Source organism: Bradysia coprophila (genome assembly GCF_014529535.1).
Source record: "Bradysia coprophila strain Holo2 chromosome IV unlocalized genomic scaffold, BU_Bcop_v1 contig_144, whole genome shotgun sequence".
Lineage (NCBI taxonomy): Eukaryota > Metazoa > Arthropoda > Insecta > Diptera > Sciaridae > Bradysia > Bradysia coprophila.
In genome coordinates this window covers 48,721-68,486 of record NW_023503373.1, presented here as the reverse complement: position 1 = coordinate 68,486, position 19,766 = coordinate 48,721, and the positions used below count along the sequence as shown (strand labels likewise).

Sequence of the window (19,766 nt, the reverse complement as noted above, 5' to 3'; positions counted from 1 at the left end):
CATAACAAGTTTTGTTTGCGTAAGTGAACCAGCTTGAAGATCCGCTGCAGCAATCTTATGCAGAAATTTGATTGCCCTTTCCTGTATTAATCCTGATATGGAAAAATAAAATTTTTTAACGTCAATGGTTCCTCTCTTGATTTTTTATGCCCGGACAACAAATTGACTCTCGATTTTTACGTTCCGATTAAGTCGTTACACGTTGGAACAACTTTATGTATAATGCGTGATGATACCGATCGGGAAATCAGTTGGTGGTCAAAGAACTTTTTTCTCGTTTCTCTTCCCATTTTATGCATTCATAATTCATATATATTTTATAAAGTGCTTGTGCCATGTACCATTTTATCATCCGAACTAACAATACTGCATTCAGAAAATTGTATAATATTTTCTTTAATCGAAGGCTATTAGCATTATTAAATATGTGCACAATGAATGAATACACCGTGTCGGCCGACAAGGTGCATAGTAATTTATTTAAACAAAAAAAAAGTTGTTTGATCCTGCCTTCATTGAGAAGAAAATGAATTTTATAAGATGAATATATAGATGAATATAAAACAAAGGCAATTCACAAAGAATAAAATGAGATATTAAATGGCAGAGTAAACATCGTGTTACTATAATTTTCGAGAGAGAAAAAAACGAAGGTAAAATGCAATGTTCTATAGAATTTAATTATTAATTTAAAAACAAACATATGGATGATCTACTAGTAATTGTAGATGACGGATAATAGATTATTATATGCTAAAGCGAACAATGTGCATGAAGCGAAAATTTCATTTTCAACCGACAATTAAAATGTCGAACATTAATTTCAAAGGAAAGCATCATAACGACAAGCACTTAAAAATTGTTACACAAATTTAAAAAAAGAAAGAAGAAGCTAACCGCCTTCCCGTATCACATAATAAATAAAATGTTACTCATACTCATCATAAGATTGAAATAAAAAAATATTTTGCAACAAAAAACAAACTGAAATTCTCACATCAATCATAAATTATCCAGAATTAAGTTCCAGCATTATCTCACATATGAAAAGAAGCATTAAAATGAAATTGAAAAAAAAACTCTCACTTTCGAAGCTAACAATATTGTGAGCATAATACAATAATGTCTAGCACTTTTACATAACCTAATCAAAATTGAATAAAAATCAACATCTTCTGGGTGCTATCAACCATAACACTATTTAACTTACACAGATAATACCATGAAAAAAATTTGTCTTACAATGTAATTAAAAGCAATAATTACTCGGTTCACAACAAATTTTCTGCCTGCATGAACAATGGAGTAAATTCCCATTCAGTAAAAAGTGAATTCGACAACAAAAAAATTGAATGTACAGAAAAAAAACAAGACATTTTTACGACAAAGCTTGTCACGGGATGGTCTATACGTTTCGTGACGATGGTGTTATTTTAATTTTTGTTTCTATTAAAATTGAAGAGTGTCTGAGGCAATTAAATTCGATGACTTTTTGGCCACATTTTACTTTAATACGTGCGCTACCATGTTGTCACGATCATTTGTCAATAAAAAATTGAGTGTTTTTATGTACAATATTGAACGCTTATATTTAAGAAATACGAAATGTCATCTGTTATCGGTCGCGACGACAATAATAAGCGATTAGCTCTACTTATTGCGGTCTTTTAGCAAAATGTATGTTCAAACAAATGAAGTAATTGATTTAGCATAAATCTGTGGAAAATGCTTCGATCGAAGGAATTAACAGACTGGATAATTATTGTGAAATGCTTGCCATCCTTTGCCAATAGAATTTAATACAAAATCGAATTCACTGATCTAAAATGGTATTTAATTGTTGACATATTTATACAACAATGCTATTTTAGCCTCGGTTTCATTAGAGCATGCTACCGTAGAAGTAATACGAAAAAAATCTTCATTTTTCTTACACATACTCGACAGACGGTGATTAATTTATTGTGTTGCCAATACCAGTGACACCTTCATTGAATTTAATACAAAGAATTTTTCTTTCGTAAAAAAAAGTTCTATTACAACACACAAATGCAATTCAAGCTAGCAAAGGTGTGTCTATACGGGGTCTGTGGTAATTGTCAATATATATAGTTATACTGGCAAAGAATGTTGTGAAATTTATTTCCAATATTTTTGAACAATTCAAGTTTTCGTGTTGTCATAATAAATCAATGATGTTTCTCTTGGTTACTCTTTATGGCAGAGGTTAAAGCTTCTCATTAGTTTGTTATTTGCTAACTAGAATTTCGGGTCATTAAATTATTATTATTTTTTATTTCGTAAGAAAAATAACAGAAATAAAATTATGATTCAAAATTGAGTTAAAAATCATGATTTAATAAAGTAGAATTTGTTAGACGCTAAATATTTGCGATTAATAAAATTTATGGGAATGCAATAAATATTTGCAAGACCGAACAGAGAATGTGATATTCGTAGAATTGTATTATGGAAATGAAACTAATTTGCAATTGGAAATATACTAACACTGAACTTATTGAACAAGTAAAAAAATAATTAAAATCTCCACTATGACTGCAACATTTCGACGAACTTAACTTACGTAATGATATCTCATGAATGCGGAACTCATAAGTCCATTTCGAAGTGGTATTGATTATAATGAATATAATAGCACAAAAATGTAATAGAAAGTACAAATAACAATTAAAATGTACCTATTAGCACAAAACCAACAGCATCAATGCCGCATCTTCGGCGGTTACCACAAAAACCACGGATGCATTTGGATGACTTTGTATATAAATTAAACTGCGTTGACACATACCTAAAAATAGAAATAAAACATAGGTGTTAAGTGAATTAATGAAAAACATATGTTGGTTGGACGATGACTTCTGTTATTATGCTTTAACATAGTGTCTAATGCAGTCGAAATTCATAAAACCGTATTATGTTCACATGTACGTCATTCGACCACTGCTTCTGAGAGAAAATTTAATTTTCGACGATTTACATTAATAAGCACTTCAAAAATACAATTTCTCATCAGGCCACAGCGACAGTGGTAGTCGATACATCTAGCGAAATGAAATTTCAACTCATCACCAAATTTGCTGATTCGTGGATAGTCTGTGGTAAAGCTACCACCCTACCACAGACTGGTCACGAAATAGCCAAGGTTTGCACATACGTTTGTGGACATAAGATAGTTCTTCAAATCTTTATTGGCCGAACATACCCATGTGACGTAAGTATTGATTCTTCTATAGATACGAATAGTGCAATTGCAATGTATCTGTCGACCAACAGATAACTAAGCCATCATCATACGCGGTTAACTCGAATGCTAAGCATTCATCACATCTCACATCAACAACAAATCCCTGTCATTAGACAGACAATATGTCGAGAACAAACATGGAAGACCACTGTTTCGATCTGAGAGAAAATTAAATACGTCATTCGACGTTTTGTATTAACATGCAGCCAAAGTAGTGTGTAAATGGATTTTCAAATATATATCTGCACACTAGTGCGTAAAAGTTACTTTGTAGAAATGGGTATCACATTCTTGTACATAAGATCTTGTTTTTAACTGACTAAACTGAACTTTTGCGCATACGATGTATTGTCAACTTCGTCTTGGCCATATTTTAAATAATCGAATCGAATGTTTTATTATCCACAGGAAAACCTCAACCAGACCATTAAAGACTTGCTTGTTTCATTCGTTTATACAAAATATCACAACATCATTTATTGTCTCGGTGTACAGTGTTCTATGCGACATTTCAAGTTAAACGGTCAAATGGATAAAACAAGCGCACACTGTATACGCTGTCATGGTACAGGTGCATAGAATCTAATGTGAGATACAACAAAGTGCAGAGTAAATCTGTGCCATTTGCTAGTTAAATATCGGAGCACTGTTTGTGTGGTATTTCTAACCGCGCTTCATTCCGAATGCATATCAATTATCTGTATTTTTTGCATGTCTAATCCGGAATGTGAGTTTCGACAAAATAAAACCTGTAAATTTCGTATATATCGTTAAAAAAACGTATTTGATTTTCATTTTTAATTAGTGCCTGCATGCAGTTCTCTATTTACTGAACAACTAAATTCGCTGGTGCATTACAAAGCATAACAAAAAATCAATGTCCTGCCATCGGTGAATTGTATCTACTTCCCATGAAAATCAAATATTTTAATTACTATCACTCAACTGATACACACTCCACAATATATTTTGCTTTACGTCAATTTATTCGCATACGGAGCGTTACACTATATTGTGTTCAGTCCACGACCGAACGGGACTACTCATCATTCATGCCGAAAGTTTTATATATTGCGACTGTAGTGCTGGAACCCGGAGGGCACGACAAGAAAATGCAATTATAGAGCAAATTGTGAATGAAAAATGTGATTTATAATGAGAGGGAAGTGATTTTTTTTTGGGTGATATATGGGGGAATAAAGGAAACTGAATGGAAAATTGGTGTACCACTACTACTGTATGCGTACGCTCGAGTAGCACTTCTGAAAACTCTTGACTGACAAATACAACCGTTGCATTTGAAGAACAAAAACATTAAAATTAATTAAGTAATCCCAGCCGGCAGTTGTTGTCGCTTTTTTTCGTCTTCCGATATTTTTGAACGTACTATTCAATCACAGAAAGCTACCGAAAGTTGTTAAATATATAAAAGTTTTACATTGAATTTTAAGGCAAACATTACTTGAACAACAGTGTTCTCTAAAGTCGAATACAAAAAGTAGAAATTCTTCTTTTTAAACATTTTTTCCATTACTCATCTTCGTAATGATTATTTTCACTGTCATCCATTATCAAGTCTATTCAAAGAGTAAATCTATAGGCCCCATAACTCAAGTCAAATTGTCCTCATACATTCGCATTGAAAGCAATAATGAATCAAATTCTTTGAGGTAACATTATTTGTTTATGTTTAAGAACGTCAAGAACAATGCACGAACATGTTTATATGCCTGCAAGCTACTTGGTCATCTACATCACTCATTGTCTACATTGTGTTCGTATTGCCATTGTCTCGAATACGTACTAGTGTTTAGACATAAACAAACTTACTTAGAGAACTGGAAGGCATTTAAGTTATCTCTGTGAGAGAATTGCTATCTAGTTGCATAATGGTAGATGACTTTCAAGATGACTTGAATTGGGTGAATGGATTTTGTATATTATGCTGAGTTGACGTGGAAAATATGATGCAAAGACGTGCCTTAATGAGTATCACAGGTACATATACATATATATACGAAACGGGTTGGTATGATTTGATTATATGAAAATAATTGACCAAGAAAAAATTATGAATGAATGAATGAGAAACTGGAATATATTTCGTAGAGGTAAACATCTTTCGGCATTTAATGTCGTATCATGTGGGATTTCTTTCTTGAATAAATGAATTTTATTTTGAATAAACAAAAAAAGCGTCTGATGAAAAGTGGAATAAATTTTTTTTTTAAATCTGCCTTTGAACTTAATTCATGAAAGTTAAATGGAACCATTAGGTACTCATTAAGGAGATTAAGTTGTTGCTACTTTCAACCTTTTTGTGTTAATGTGTTTCTTCTACGGTTCGATTCGGTTTGAAATTACTTAATTGCGCATAGTTACGGTCTTGTTGTTCGCTAGTCAATAAACACTTATAAATTTATAATTACATGAAACAGGTTGTTGAAGCAAAATGTGAAGACTGCCCTAGGTTTGAATTTAGTTAAGTATGTAAATAGGTTGAATTGTTGATGCTTACAAATTGTCACTGGAAATTGTACTCTCTTTTCCAGCATGCCAATTAGTTTGCTTTAGGCTGATAATAAATTGACTTGATAGTTTTATTCAGTCCATCAGTCAGCGTCTACGTCTCGTGCACATATTTCCGAAGGGTTTTTCGTACAAATTATAAACGAGTATTTCAATTGAAAATTGTGCAGATGTTTATTTACTGAGTAAATTGGCTCGAAACCCATTTGCAACTATGTAACGAATAAATCACATGAATATGCACGCTAGGAAATCTGTTGAAAGCTTACACTCTAATTTATTTAGCAGATTATCGTTCTTATGAAATTCGGAGTTAAAATTCAATTTTAAATTTCCCGAATGAACTAAAATATCATCGTTTAGCAATTCAAAATTCAAAATTGGAAGCAAACTTCTCGCTATAATGTGATTACATTCAGTAATACTTTGTTGGAATATATCCGAAATATGTTCCTTCATTCAATTCATTTCATTGCGCTAGCACGAAATAATTCTCAATTTTCGTATATCAATGGAGTGTGAAAGCGTTCGCATTTTAATTGAAATAAGCAAATTAGCAGCTATGTCTTATTTGCTTAAGCAATTTTCAGGGATTCGTTTTTCGTGATTATATATGGTGGAAAGTAATCTCTGTGCATTGTAGATTTTAGTTCAGTCACATGTTATTTTTGAAATGAAATTTTGATTAATTCATTGTTGCAAGGCAACGCTCTTTTCTAAAATCTCTAAAGTTTACGTTACGTGTTCAATAAAAAGAAAAGTTTTCAAGAAATTGGAAAATATTTCAGATTCTTTGTGTTCATATTTTCATCTTTGACATAAAAGCAGAAAAATGCATCAAAAAAATCTCTACGCTGAAAACTGCACAAAAGTAACGATGCGATAGTTTGTTATGTTTGCATACGGAAAATGTAAACCGAAGCGTACAGTCGCATGTTATTAGAAAACTCAGTTGAAAATTTTCTTTCACAAAGCAAGTACATAAAATTTTCATAACGATTTGTAATGAAAGAGCGCTTTTTATGTTATTTAGCTAGTTAGCTTTATGGAAAGTCGAACAAACAACAGAAAAATCTAATAAATGCAAAGTATGGTAAATAACTCAACTCGTTTTTCCCTACTAAAAAATGAAACATAACAAAACGACGATGCTTTATTTATCTAAAATAGAATATTTTTTAACAAACCTTTGTTTCTTTACCTCCTTTAGACCAGTATTGCATTTGATAGAAAGAGCAAATATTCTCCCAGCTATACATTCAACTTAAGCAACATGGAACATGGTATTGATGGTGTTGTTGATGAAACATATGAAAATCAGGTTGACAGAACCACATCAATCGCTTTGTAGATAACTGGACAATAGTCGTAAGGATACAGGAGTTGGTCGTCGGTGGCCTATGTTATATTTTAGATACAATGTAATACATATAATACAATGTAATGCCTTTGACACCGACTATTAACGAGTTTTCCATCAATCGATTCAGTTAGTCTTGCATGACCCGGATTTACTTAGTTGCGAGCCTTCCTGTCGTAAGAATATCGGTTTAATTAACCATAGAACCGTTTTGATTCAATCCCTTTAACATAAAACCCATTGAAAATGTACAAAAAGAAAAATTCAATCGTAAAAGGAAACAGCAAATGTCAACCATCGACATGTCATTGTCACGATCAATTCCACTCACACATGCCTGAATTCTGTCATCCGCAACGTTTTTCGAATAGAACCTCGAATAAAACACACATCAATGCAATATTTTAACATAGAAAATTCGGAAAATCTTCGACTTAAATAAACCCATAGCTTATCATCATCACATACACACAATAAATACAAATCTAATCCGAAAAAAAGCTGATATTTCAGCAGTGTGAATGAATTATATTTGAATCGTTGCACCATTACGAAATAACGATGTATCGTAGAATAAGATTTAGTGTGAGTACAGGGTGCGAACGTTACTCCACCAATGTTCCATTTATTTGAACAAAACGATTGAGAAATAAATCATCTCGTCTTTCCGATCGATCAGTAGCAATAGCAGCCTAACGAAAGTTCCGTTCTGTTCGGTTTTCAATTTCGTTCAACGTAAGTACGGTCATTTCCATCACTATAACATTTCCTTATTGTCGTCCCTGAATTTATTGATGTAATTAGTCTATATAATATAATGTCCAATATGTCCAACCATATATTTGATGTAAATAACCAATATTGTAACATAATTGGCCGAATGATGATAATGAATAATTGTCATGCCAGCTGCAGATCACAGATCATACATAGTATACCACTTGAACAATATTTCGAATGTCCCACTCAAGATTATAATTCTGTGGAATAATTAATCTGAACGATGTTAATTATTCGGATTGGATATATACGGTACAATATTCGGCACTTTCCATTCACATAAGACCAATACAAAGTTGCCATGACAGAATTTTCAACTTCAATTATCCCTTTCATCGATGGTATTCTAATTAATAAATCACTTTACAACGCTATATGACTGTAGATGGGAACCGTTTCGTATGCTCGTACACATCTGATGGCTTGTGTCATGCCCAAGGAAATTTAAAGTAAACCAGACGGTATATATATTTGCGGTTGACATGCATCAATAGTTCATTTCAAAATGGGAAAAAATTTAATTATATTTTCATCAATGTGGATCGATGTGCAGGATTTATGTGTTGGATGGTTACTTTTAGCATCGTAAATGTTCGAAAAGTTTCTATTATATATCTATACCCGTAATAGTCGACTGGGCGAATTTACATTTTACCGCACACATACATTTATATAAATAACTTCGAAATTACATTACTGAAATCAGCAAATCAAAAATAGGAAAATCGAGAATGTTTCGTCAAAAAAACATGGAATTCGCATTATAAAATGTATTCAATTAAAGGTGGATGCTCGAGTGGAAAGGTTAGTTTATTGGGTATGGGAAATGAAAACTGGTAGGTGGTTATGGAGAATATCGATAGCAACAGAAAATGTTGCTACCACACTAGAGACCGAATACAGAAAGTCGCTACTCGATTTTTTCTTTCTTTCTTACATTTAAATTGAATGGATTTCCAGTTCGAGTCTATGTCGATAAAGTTCGATTCGAATACAAAGATTATTTAATGTTCAATTGAGCGTGCATCATCATCATCATTGCATATATACATATATAGTACTTGTACTATAATATAAGATAGAAATGTACTGTGAATATGCAATGAATGCTTGGAAGAGGAAAAGATATAACAAAAGTATTTCAAGTGCATTGATTTCTTAATCGGAGTTATGGATATTTCGGAATTTATTTATTTTCTAATATTATTGGTAAAATTGAGAGACGTGATCATTTTCTGTACCCATGATTTATTGAATAGTTTGGTTTTATTGGATTTTCAATTCGTGATTGTGAAAGCGCATCTGATCATTTTAATGCATAAATCCATTTAAAGTTTCATGTAGCATACCAGTTCTATGCATTTGGATTACTTGTAAATCTTCTTCGTAAAAGTTTAAACGAATAACACAACAGTACGTTCAAGAAATATGAAAATGGAAGCTACAATAATATATAGTATTGTGTGTGCTCAAGATCCCATGTGCAACTCAACTAACAAGAACATATACTAAGACGTTAAGACGTTAAATCATACCGGTCGTTAAATCATCGAAATAAATGCCTCGAAGTTAAATTGAATGTATTTGCATTTAATTATAAAAGTAAAACATAAGGAGCTATGAACGGCCTGATGCGACAATAAATACGAATGTCCTTCAATTTGAACTGAAGTTAAAAAGAAGAAGAAGTAACTGGTTCAGTCGACGCTTTTTTTTCGTGTATTTTATCGGTGCAATTCTACTTCGATAGTGTTTTATTTCCAAGAAATGAAACATTAAATGATGGACTGACTAATCGGACAAACACATTACCTTTTTATCTTCGTTATTGAAGAACAGACAATAAACGAACATTCTATAGAGAGCAGTAGCTAAGAGATATGCAATTAATCTAATGATGGTTCAGTAATACATTTCCATCTACAATCTAATAAAAACCCTATTGCGCACAACAATGTATGAACGGGATGAGTTATTATGCTCATTTCCTTGGTAATTCGTAAAAATAATGAGCTAATAATCGAAACCGTCTTGGAAGAGGCCAATTGTATTACGGACTAACCATTTTATTAGCTGTGTGAAGATATTGAAATCATCATTACCAACGAAAGTATAAATTAAATAATGTTCAGTTCACGCAATTACGTTTACACCGTGAATGTACCACATACCATTTACGATTGTATTGGCAAACGCGATTTTGAAATATCATGACTGTGTGATGGGAAACGTTTTCTTTCAAAATCATAGACTAGATAGTGAACAGGAAAAGGAGTGAAAAAGTCTACAAAGAAAATAAATCACATAATCTTCGAACGTTATAAATGAACAACGAACAGGAGGTATAAATAAATCGCTTTTGTGGAACGAAAAGATATAAAAGATTGTTATGTCGTCGATGTCATCGTAGATTCAAGTAACATATTATGTGGAATTTGTGCAAAATAATAATGTCGGGTATTTGCGCATCGTAAAAGACAATCTCTGCATCTGTCATATAACATAACAGTGCACCTGAACTGGTTTCCTATTCTTTAAACCAATAATAAAAAAAATGGAAAGAAAATATAACCAGCACATTACCCAGTAAACCTGACATTTATACGTGATTTAATTAAATTTCATAAGAAAATCCGGATTACTATTTTTGTGTTACTTTCTTGTGGATAATTATCTTTTTCTATTTCGTATTATGGTCAGTAATATCCGATCGATAGCAGATTTATTTTCAAATAAAATCATTCTTTATCGAGATAGATTGAATAGTTGGTTGCAGGTAAAAAAGAAAATTATGGTTTTTATCGATTATTTCAATAACAAGTGCACTTAAGTTGCACCAGCCGATATTAATGACAAAATTGAAAAAGCCTTACAAACGTGGAGATGTGCGAAGCTATTTAATGATAATAAGATCGTCCCGGGAGCAAATCATTTCCTCAACGACAAAAAAAAGAACCTAAACGGCTAAACGCGAATATTAAAATGATATGATCGAATTGAACTATCCGGTACGGTGTCTCGTGTTCCATTTATTACATCAGTCCATAGCTTCAGTTAAATTTACCTAGAAATTTTTATTGTACAATAAACGACATACCACATTCAATGGTAACATTCAAACCATTTTTCGATCCAAACACTGCACGGATTGCGTTTAAGATCTATTTCAGTATGCAATAAAAAATAAATTAAAATATCTTGAATACACGTACGTATTACAACCTACCCAATAACATGGTTTATTACTTGCGGTTGAAGATTTATTTTACCATGAAAATGCATTCGTTTTTGTAGAAAAATCAATAAGTTAACAACAAATCATAGAATCAGGTTTTTTTGCTGATTGTAAATTAATGGTCGGTCAATGTATTGAAGTGGCATAAATAATAATGTGATAGCTCCAAGGTCAAGAACAGCAACACAAGATTCACATTATTTTTATTATTATTTATATTCACATAATTATGGCGAGGAAAAAAAGTGAATTTATGCTTGACTACACCAATCCCATGACGTTGAGAACTGTCAATTTAAATCTTTAATGGAGTGTAACAAGAAATGGAATTTGTCTTTAGTTATTTTCAAAATGTGAAAAGGTGAGCCAGTTTTTATCGAAAAATGTTTTGTTTGCAATGGTGCATCCTCAATTCTTTATGCGATGGACAGTTTATAAAGTAGTAATAAATTGTGAGATTAAAAGGCGACAGACAGTGTCTACATTGTCTTTATAACGTCTTACATTTTACTGACATTTCGCTCTTCTGTCATCCACAGTGATATCATCTGTTGAAAAAAAAAATCTAGAACAAACGAAGTGAAGGATTCGACAACATTATATCAGATATGCTTATACTATACAATGGCAAATCTAATGACTTCAATTCAGGGCAGTCCATTGTTATTTTCCAAAAAAATTCCCCAAAAATAGTATCTGCTTCAACTCGAACTCATTTAAACGTCAACGTACAGTGGACGTCAGTGAAATTTAGGCATACAAATGAAAGTCTTTATACGATTTTACAACTACTACACCCTCATAAAGACTTACAACCACTTTTGTTTGAATGAGTGAACCAATTGAAAAACAGCTGAAGCAAAGTGATGTCTAAATTTCACTGACATCGACTGTATCACGCTGTATAAAATAAAACTTAGTGACTCTCAGCAAAGTTTAGTTATGAACCAATGAAAACTTTGCATAAATGTGCTCAGGGGCGCTATAGATAATGTTGGCCGGAGGTTGGCTGCAAAGATAAATACGGTCCTGAATGTATGAACATTTTATATAGTTGAATGCGGTGTTTAACGCATCCAATGAACCAATTCAAATTCTGGTATTCCAAGGGATACACACACATCACATTGGGGTGTGTCACATGTATGAAATATGTAAGCATACGCTAGAGGTGTTCACATATATTTATAAATGGATGCGTTTCTGTTTATAAGAATCCGTAGGTATTGTATGACCACTGTTTCTCTAACGCACCTAGACTTGCTGTTAAATACATATTGAATACTTATTGTTCACTATTTATTTTTTGTAGAATAATTTTAATTTCGTATTGAAAATGTAATGTGGGAAGAAGATCATTATTCCTTTTTTACTTTACATTATACATAAAGCAACGATTCGACAATCTTGTAATCTAATTCAAGACTGTACGTACGCTATCGTTATAATTATCTGCATGACTGTAAATACACGCCTACAAATTCATCGGAGTAAGTATAACAAAATGTTTTCATTTCTTTGTGCACAAAGAATGTTTGTGTACATTTTATTTCTGATATTTTTTGTATTTATCAAGTTCTTTTTTTATTGTAGCAACAAATGAAAGTTGGAAAAAAATTTCAAAGCAAGCGCAAACATAATCAAAGTCCAGGAATTTGAAAATAAAGAACAACATGCAATAATGAATTCTTACGCCTTTACGTTATGAAGCAAAGCAACCAATTTTTTTTCCTTAACTAAGATATCCCATCTAACTTTAGCTACAATTCTTCATACTGTTGCTGAAGTATCATGATTAATATGAATTTTATTTTGCTTGTATAAAGTTTCAAATTAAAATTAACAACAGATCCTCAAAGTTTGGTTAAAGTTTGCACAACAAAGATATGAGAATAGTTCATAAAATGAAGTCATGCAAATCATAAAATCAAATTATTTTTCTCTGGATATCAATTTGTCAGAATGAAAGCTGAATGCGAAAGATTGGCTCATCTAACTTGGAGCATATATTTTTTAGCAATTGTAATCATTTTGATCTAATTTTAAATGGAGATGGAGACCGAAATGGATTTCGAGAAAGTCTCTAGACAAATTAGGAAAGTCAAGATATCAATCATGATTTTAAGCAAGATAAATCAGTCACTTTAAAAATTGCTCATTGTGTTGCATGTTTCACGTCCTTTAAAATCGTCAAAGAGCACACAATGTAAGAGCTCGATTATAAACACAATTTGTAGGTAGTCAATATAAAAAAGCGTGTAGCCAAGCACTGACTCTAAATCATGTACGGTTTATTAGTGTAACACGACAGTCTAAGCTCAAAACTTTGAACATATTTCTTTAATCGTAATATGTTCATGCTGGAACACGTAGCGAAATGGTAAGCATATATAATATATGCCCATAAGCCCAGATATCGTATACAGGGCTCACAGGCGGATCAATATTAATACAAAATGTGCGAAAAACGAATTTGAAATTTTAAATTTTCAACGAAAAACAAACAATTTTCTCTGTGCACGAACATGATATGATATCCTAATTTTGCTTTAATGATCATCTCTTTTCGTGTATCATGTGAACACTCACCTATTAAGGCTGCTACCCTTTTCGCTAATATTCCAATATAATAAACGACACATGAATTTTAGTATATCACGGAAACTTTCCGCACATACTTTATCCATATCCCAGAGCCGTATCATCTCATCAACGTTCTTAAATATCCTATCCTCGTACACGCATACGTATACATGTGATATACGTTAATGTAATGTACGTTAAACCAATGCACGACATCGCTCGCTGGAAGTATCTCAAATTCAACATAAACACGACGATTTTAGCACCATATTCCAAAGTTTCGTATTATTTTACGCTTAAAACCAAAAAAGCTTCTACAATATTTTGGCATGCCGGCGTCAAATATCATAAACATTTTCCTTGTTTTTATAGATTGTTTACATTGAAATGTAAACAATTCTATACATATTCCCAACTGTATGTTGTGTATATGATATTCGATGAACATTTCATCATATTTGCATACATTTCACGTAATACAGCCGTGTATTTAGTATCAAAAAGAAACAAGCTTTTTAAAATAATATATTCACATTATAATGGTGGATGGTTTGAAGTAGGGGACGATTTTGCTTTCTACATGACGAGATAATCATTGTGTAGGTATATCGTATATTAACATTATATTTACGTTAATTTACAACAGGGGAGTCATGTGCCGCAAATCCTAATTCTCAGAAATGGGAAAAATTGGCAAATTTACTTTGTAAGGTAAATATTACAACGGTACTTGATAACTAACAGGTAATGAGCATCCACTCCACAGTTAAGTCTGAAGTGAATTCGGTAAATTTAGGAAATTTCGATAATTATTTCTCAATATGAGGCCTTGTCTTTACCATACTTCCAAGCATTTGACGAAATGGCATTTTGGTGTGTCTCAGAAAGGTATACAAAAACGTCTTGACTGTAGCTAGTGTGTCCTCACAGAAAAGCAAATAAAACAACCAAACTCAAATAATTTTATCAAAGGTGACGATCTTTCATCAAGTATTGTTACAAGTACAAGTATTGTAATGTTGATTTTCTCGCTCCGCTCGTAAGGAAAACTTGGGTCTAGTACTGAAAAAGTAATTTACTGTACTAGTGAGGTAATGTGGCTATTCCCTCACTAGTGAAAACCTTTTCCCTCGCTCGTAAAGTAAAACGTTATACTTTACACGTGAAATAATCGGATATCTCGGATATAATCGGAAAAGATTTGTTTAGCAACTGCTGCCATTGCACTAATTTTGAACTAGCCCTTATACCATTCACTCGTAGTGGAAAACACTTGCCGTCGTCAGAATTAAATTTTCAGCTCACAAATTACCCACATAATTGCACTTTTCATATTTATTGCATTAATTTTTTAAAAACATGCTGTGAAAAATTCGTCCATTTCGATGTATAAAAACATTTTCGGGGAATGTACAATGTACATTTCACTTGTCACATATAACTAAACATTTTTTGGCATTTAACAGAGACGTGCTCATGATTATTTATAAGCTGAAAAAAAAACTTCTAAATGCAAACAAAAAATAATATGAATAAGAGGAGCAAACTTTTTACATTAATTGTGTGCCCTTGAGAGTGCCTTTTAAATATAATGTCTTTAATTAAGCATTTTATATTGTTATCAAAAAAAAGGTCTAACGTATTTCATTAATCATTTAGATGTGCAGACGAATCACTGGTTTTTATTTAATAATTCAAAACAACAATGAAGCAGAAGAAAATTTATCTTTTTGATTTAAACTTCTCCGTATTACATTAAATGTTGACATATTTTGGAATGTACATTTTGTTGTTACCATCTTGGTTACCATTTTTAAGCTACTGTGAGTGATTATTTATATCCGCAACAAAATCACAAGTTATGCGCATCAAAATGGAATAACCTAGTCAAGTAAATTCAACTCAATTAAGAAATATTTCCGTGAAGTTTCAAGACATAAATCCCCTAAGACGTTCAATCTAAATTAGATACTGTTGAGTGAAGTGTTTTGTATTTATATTCATTTAACGTGTTAAAAGTTAATTTTTAATAAGAGCAGCACACACAACGCAATAAAATAATTTGACCTTTCACAGAAGGTAAGCATATCAATGATTATTTTCGACAAATTAAAATGGAACCTCCCACTTTATTTGTTTTAACAATTGTTTTGCTACATATGACGACGTAAGCGCTCTCCTTTCCTATAATATTACATAGTAAATAAGAACTGGAATAAAATTCCCATTATTTATATTCCAAATTTGGTACTTTGACATTTAACATCCTAGATTCCTGTTCACAACATTTTGTTCTACTAAAATCTAGTTCGAGTTGCTTTGAAATGCACAATGTACGACTGATCAAATGTGAAGGGTAACTTTTCGTATCGATACGATTTCCTTTGCGGTTTTATGTATTGGTACAGCACAGGTAGAGCTCATTATTTTTTTTTTTGTCGTCGTCGTTGGTAACAGACAGAACCAGCTTATGATTTACAGCGCCATGAGGCTAATTGGGTTTCAGCATTTACTGTAAATCTATAGTCTCGGCTAACTTCGCCAATAATTCTTAGAAATATTCATATGTAAAATTGTAAGGGGAAGGGAAGTTGAAAATTTGTAAACTCTTAGTTACGATGTATGAAATTCTTAAACCTTGAAAATGGACTGTTGAATGATAATTGTGAATCAACTTTGCACATACAAAATTTGGTCAAATAAGAATAGCTTTGTAAACTGTGGGTGTGGACCGATCGGAATATTCCTGAAATCGATTTTTGCTTATTGATGCCACAGTATCTGTCGTCTTCCCATATTCAGAGGACAAAGGCAAGGGTACAGCTGTCTCGTCAGATAACATTAAAATAACGAAAATTGGCTACTTCGGACTAGCTCGGCACTACCGTAAAACTTTTCTTTTTATCATGTTTTTAGACAAGTTGTGCTAATTTACGTGTTCAGCGAAACCATTCTATTACTTCTAAGTGACTTAACATTTGTAAGTCGTATGTTATCAGTCTAAAATATCGTCGGCAACATAACTAAAGGGCGTATCTCCGATATCTCAGAAACTACTCAACTGATTTTGATAAATGTTTTTTTCGTTGAAAGGCAGTGAAAAGCAGTGAACCCATATGGTTCAGAAGATATTGTCGAAAAACTGAAAAAACCAGCTTTTTTTAAACAAAATTTGTGAGACATTTGAGCCGATTTTGAAAATTTATTATTTTTCCTTGAAAGTTAGCCAAAAGTAATGAACTTTGAGCTCAACATGAAATCAATCGGCCATACGGTTCGCATGTTATTGTGGAAAAACTAAAAAGCCTTTAGAGAATACCACAAAAAATGCTGATTTCTCTGAAAAAAATTTTAAGCTCAGAATTCATAGCTTGTTACTACCTTTCAGGGAGATATCGGAGATATAACCTTTTGTCATGTTGCCGACGATATGTTAGGGCAAAACCTGGAAGCTATGATGCACAGGGCCTATTTTATGGAATTTAATTTCCAAAAATTTCACAAATTTCACAAAAATTCTTAAAATTTCCATTTTTTTTCTGTTAGATCTCATTCCGACAAAATCAGTTAAGCTCAAAGCCATGAAAAACAACTAAAAAGGCAGTAAAAACAACATTTACGATACAATCTGTTGTGTTTTTAGATAAAATGACGAAAAGTGATGGAAAAATTTGAAAATTTTTGGAAATTTATTTTCCTTAAAATAGGCCTTGATGATGCATAATCCCTTTAAGAATATATCTCGATGCGCTGGAAGCAAATTTCTTTTTTAAATTTCGATGAAACAAGTTCATTGTAAGCGTAAATTTGAAACTATAGTTTTGCATGGTTCACTGCTGATTATAATCCAGTTTTATAATCCAGGGGGCTAGCCCATCGTTATAAGCCGGCACTGATAACAGACTATACATGCGTCCGTAAATGGTTATATTTGCTTCTTTCAGCAACGTATAATAACCGGAATTCGGCCTAAATATTTACATGTGCTACAAACAAAAGATGATGTTGTTATGGGCTCTGCGTTAGTTTAATAAATTGATATTTAATAACAAAGCCAATAATGAACAAACCGGCTGAATAAACCCGCTTTGTTCAATTTATTATCCCAAATCATTTCGCAATTCAATAATACATTTTTATTAACTGTTCTGCACAGCATACACAAAGCACAATAAATAATTTCCATGCCATTTATTATAACCGGAAATTCAATTTCTTTATAATTTGTTATTTAGACAATTATAAAACCAATTAATATAATTAGCTCTATGTCATCGATAAGCATTATATTTTATCGAATTGTTGAGCGCGTGGAAATGACATTAGTGAAATTAAAATGCCTTCATTCTAATATTGTGCACACAAATACCAGCCGGGGTGAGAGTCTATTATGTGTTATATAATCAAATGGTAAAATCAAATTTTCAATTTTCTAATTGATCGATAAATATTTTATCGTCAGATCAGCCTCCACTCTCATTTTCGTTTTCTATTTGAACATAATAAATTTTCAATTCCGCAAATGAAATGACTGTGACGAGTTTATGTTCAGAAACAAAACTTAATTGAAATTTGAATGTATAAAATTAATTAAATTTTTTGGTACCTACCTAAAATATCGTTCAATATTTTCCTAGTATTCCGAACGATTGACTCGAGAACAAAAATAATTTATTCAAAATGAACTATCTCTAGTCCGTAGGAATTTTAATTAAGTTCGCTTTATCATTAGCGACAACATCGAATTTTACTTTATTTCATATTGTTTTATATTGCCGTCAAAAGTACCCCGGCTAGATTTTAAAGTTTCAGAAATGGAATTCTATATTACGAATTTCATTCACGCACTCTAGCCTAATGCCTTTACAACGTAAGCATAGCTATAGCATTTGAAAGGAAACCTACATAGACAGAGTCACCGATAATAAATTATAAGTCAAAACTCAATGTTCACATCGATTCATTGCGAACAAGCTAAGTTATGAATGATGTTCCAATCGATATGTGGTAACAAAGTTGAGTGACTTTACAATATGTGTTAGGGTGGGCGATGGAATATCATGTTTCAATATGATGTATCCCATAATTGGCTACTACCCCATGCGGTGTTCGTTGTGGAATTCTGATATAAGGATTGCTTTCTATATTCTTTATGAAAAGGTTGAAAAGTGGGAAGAAGGTTATGTAACGAAAGCGATTGAATTCGCAAACTTTCTTCAATGTGAAATCCCATTAGATTATACAAAAGAAAAACTTTGCTTCCTAACAGTCAATAATCCGATTACAAATCGTACATGGTCAGGGTCACCTTCTAATTCGCTTAAAGTCATTATACAAATTGAGTTATTATTCTGTCGCATTATCACCTGAAATTCACATAAATATTTGACTTTGGGCGTTGAAAATTCTGTAAATTACATGTAATGGACATTATTATCGTCTGTGTCAGTTCACACACAGCTTAACCTTTTATGTTTACATATATTACCCACTGTTCGATGAAACCATTTAAATTGAAATAAATTTTATTTAAAAGTTGACAAGTTAAATAAGCTGCACGTGCTAAATACCATTGAATATCCTTTACAACTTCAAGCCGCAGTAAAAACATTTATTTTAAATTTTAAACCGTAAAAGGGTACTTCTAACTTTTCCCGTCAATGTTTGCACAAGTTTCCTTAGATAAACATATCGGGCTAAAGAGGATAATTGTACATGAACGAGCAGAAGTACTTATACGTGTGTACCCAATATTATTTCATGCTGAAAAGAAAAGTATCTCTCTTTTAATCGACGAAGCATATTACTTTGCCGCTTTTGAAAGAAGAAATTTGCTACAAAAACAAAAGTGTAGCAATTTTTACAGTAGTGTCAATACCAGAGGTACCTATAACGTTACACAGAATTACAGAATTATAAATAGATTCAATAGATAAGTCAGATCAAATGTGATTAAAAGAAAACAAAATAACTCTTTGTAGTTACCGGAAGTTGTCCAGATGCTGGTTAAGATA

The 19,766-nt window shown here is 32.1% G+C and overlaps 1 protein-coding gene across 3 annotated transcripts in view; it reads right to left on the bottom strand.

The window, feature by feature from the left end:
- LOC119071121 (putative polypeptide N-acetylgalactosaminyltransferase 9) overlaps positions 1–19,766 on the bottom strand; it is a 128,337-nt gene that overhangs the window by 59,851 nt on the left and 48,720 nt on the right. The window contains exon 1 of one of the 3 annotated variants that reach the window (XM_037175770.1): positions 2,700–2,720. The exons of the other annotated variants lie outside the window; for them this stretch is intronic. The gene's annotated coding sequence lies outside the window, so the exon portion shown is untranslated. Of the gene's footprint in view, positions 1–2,699; positions 2,721–19,766 lie in introns of those variants that run through there. 3 annotated transcript variants of the gene reach the window in all.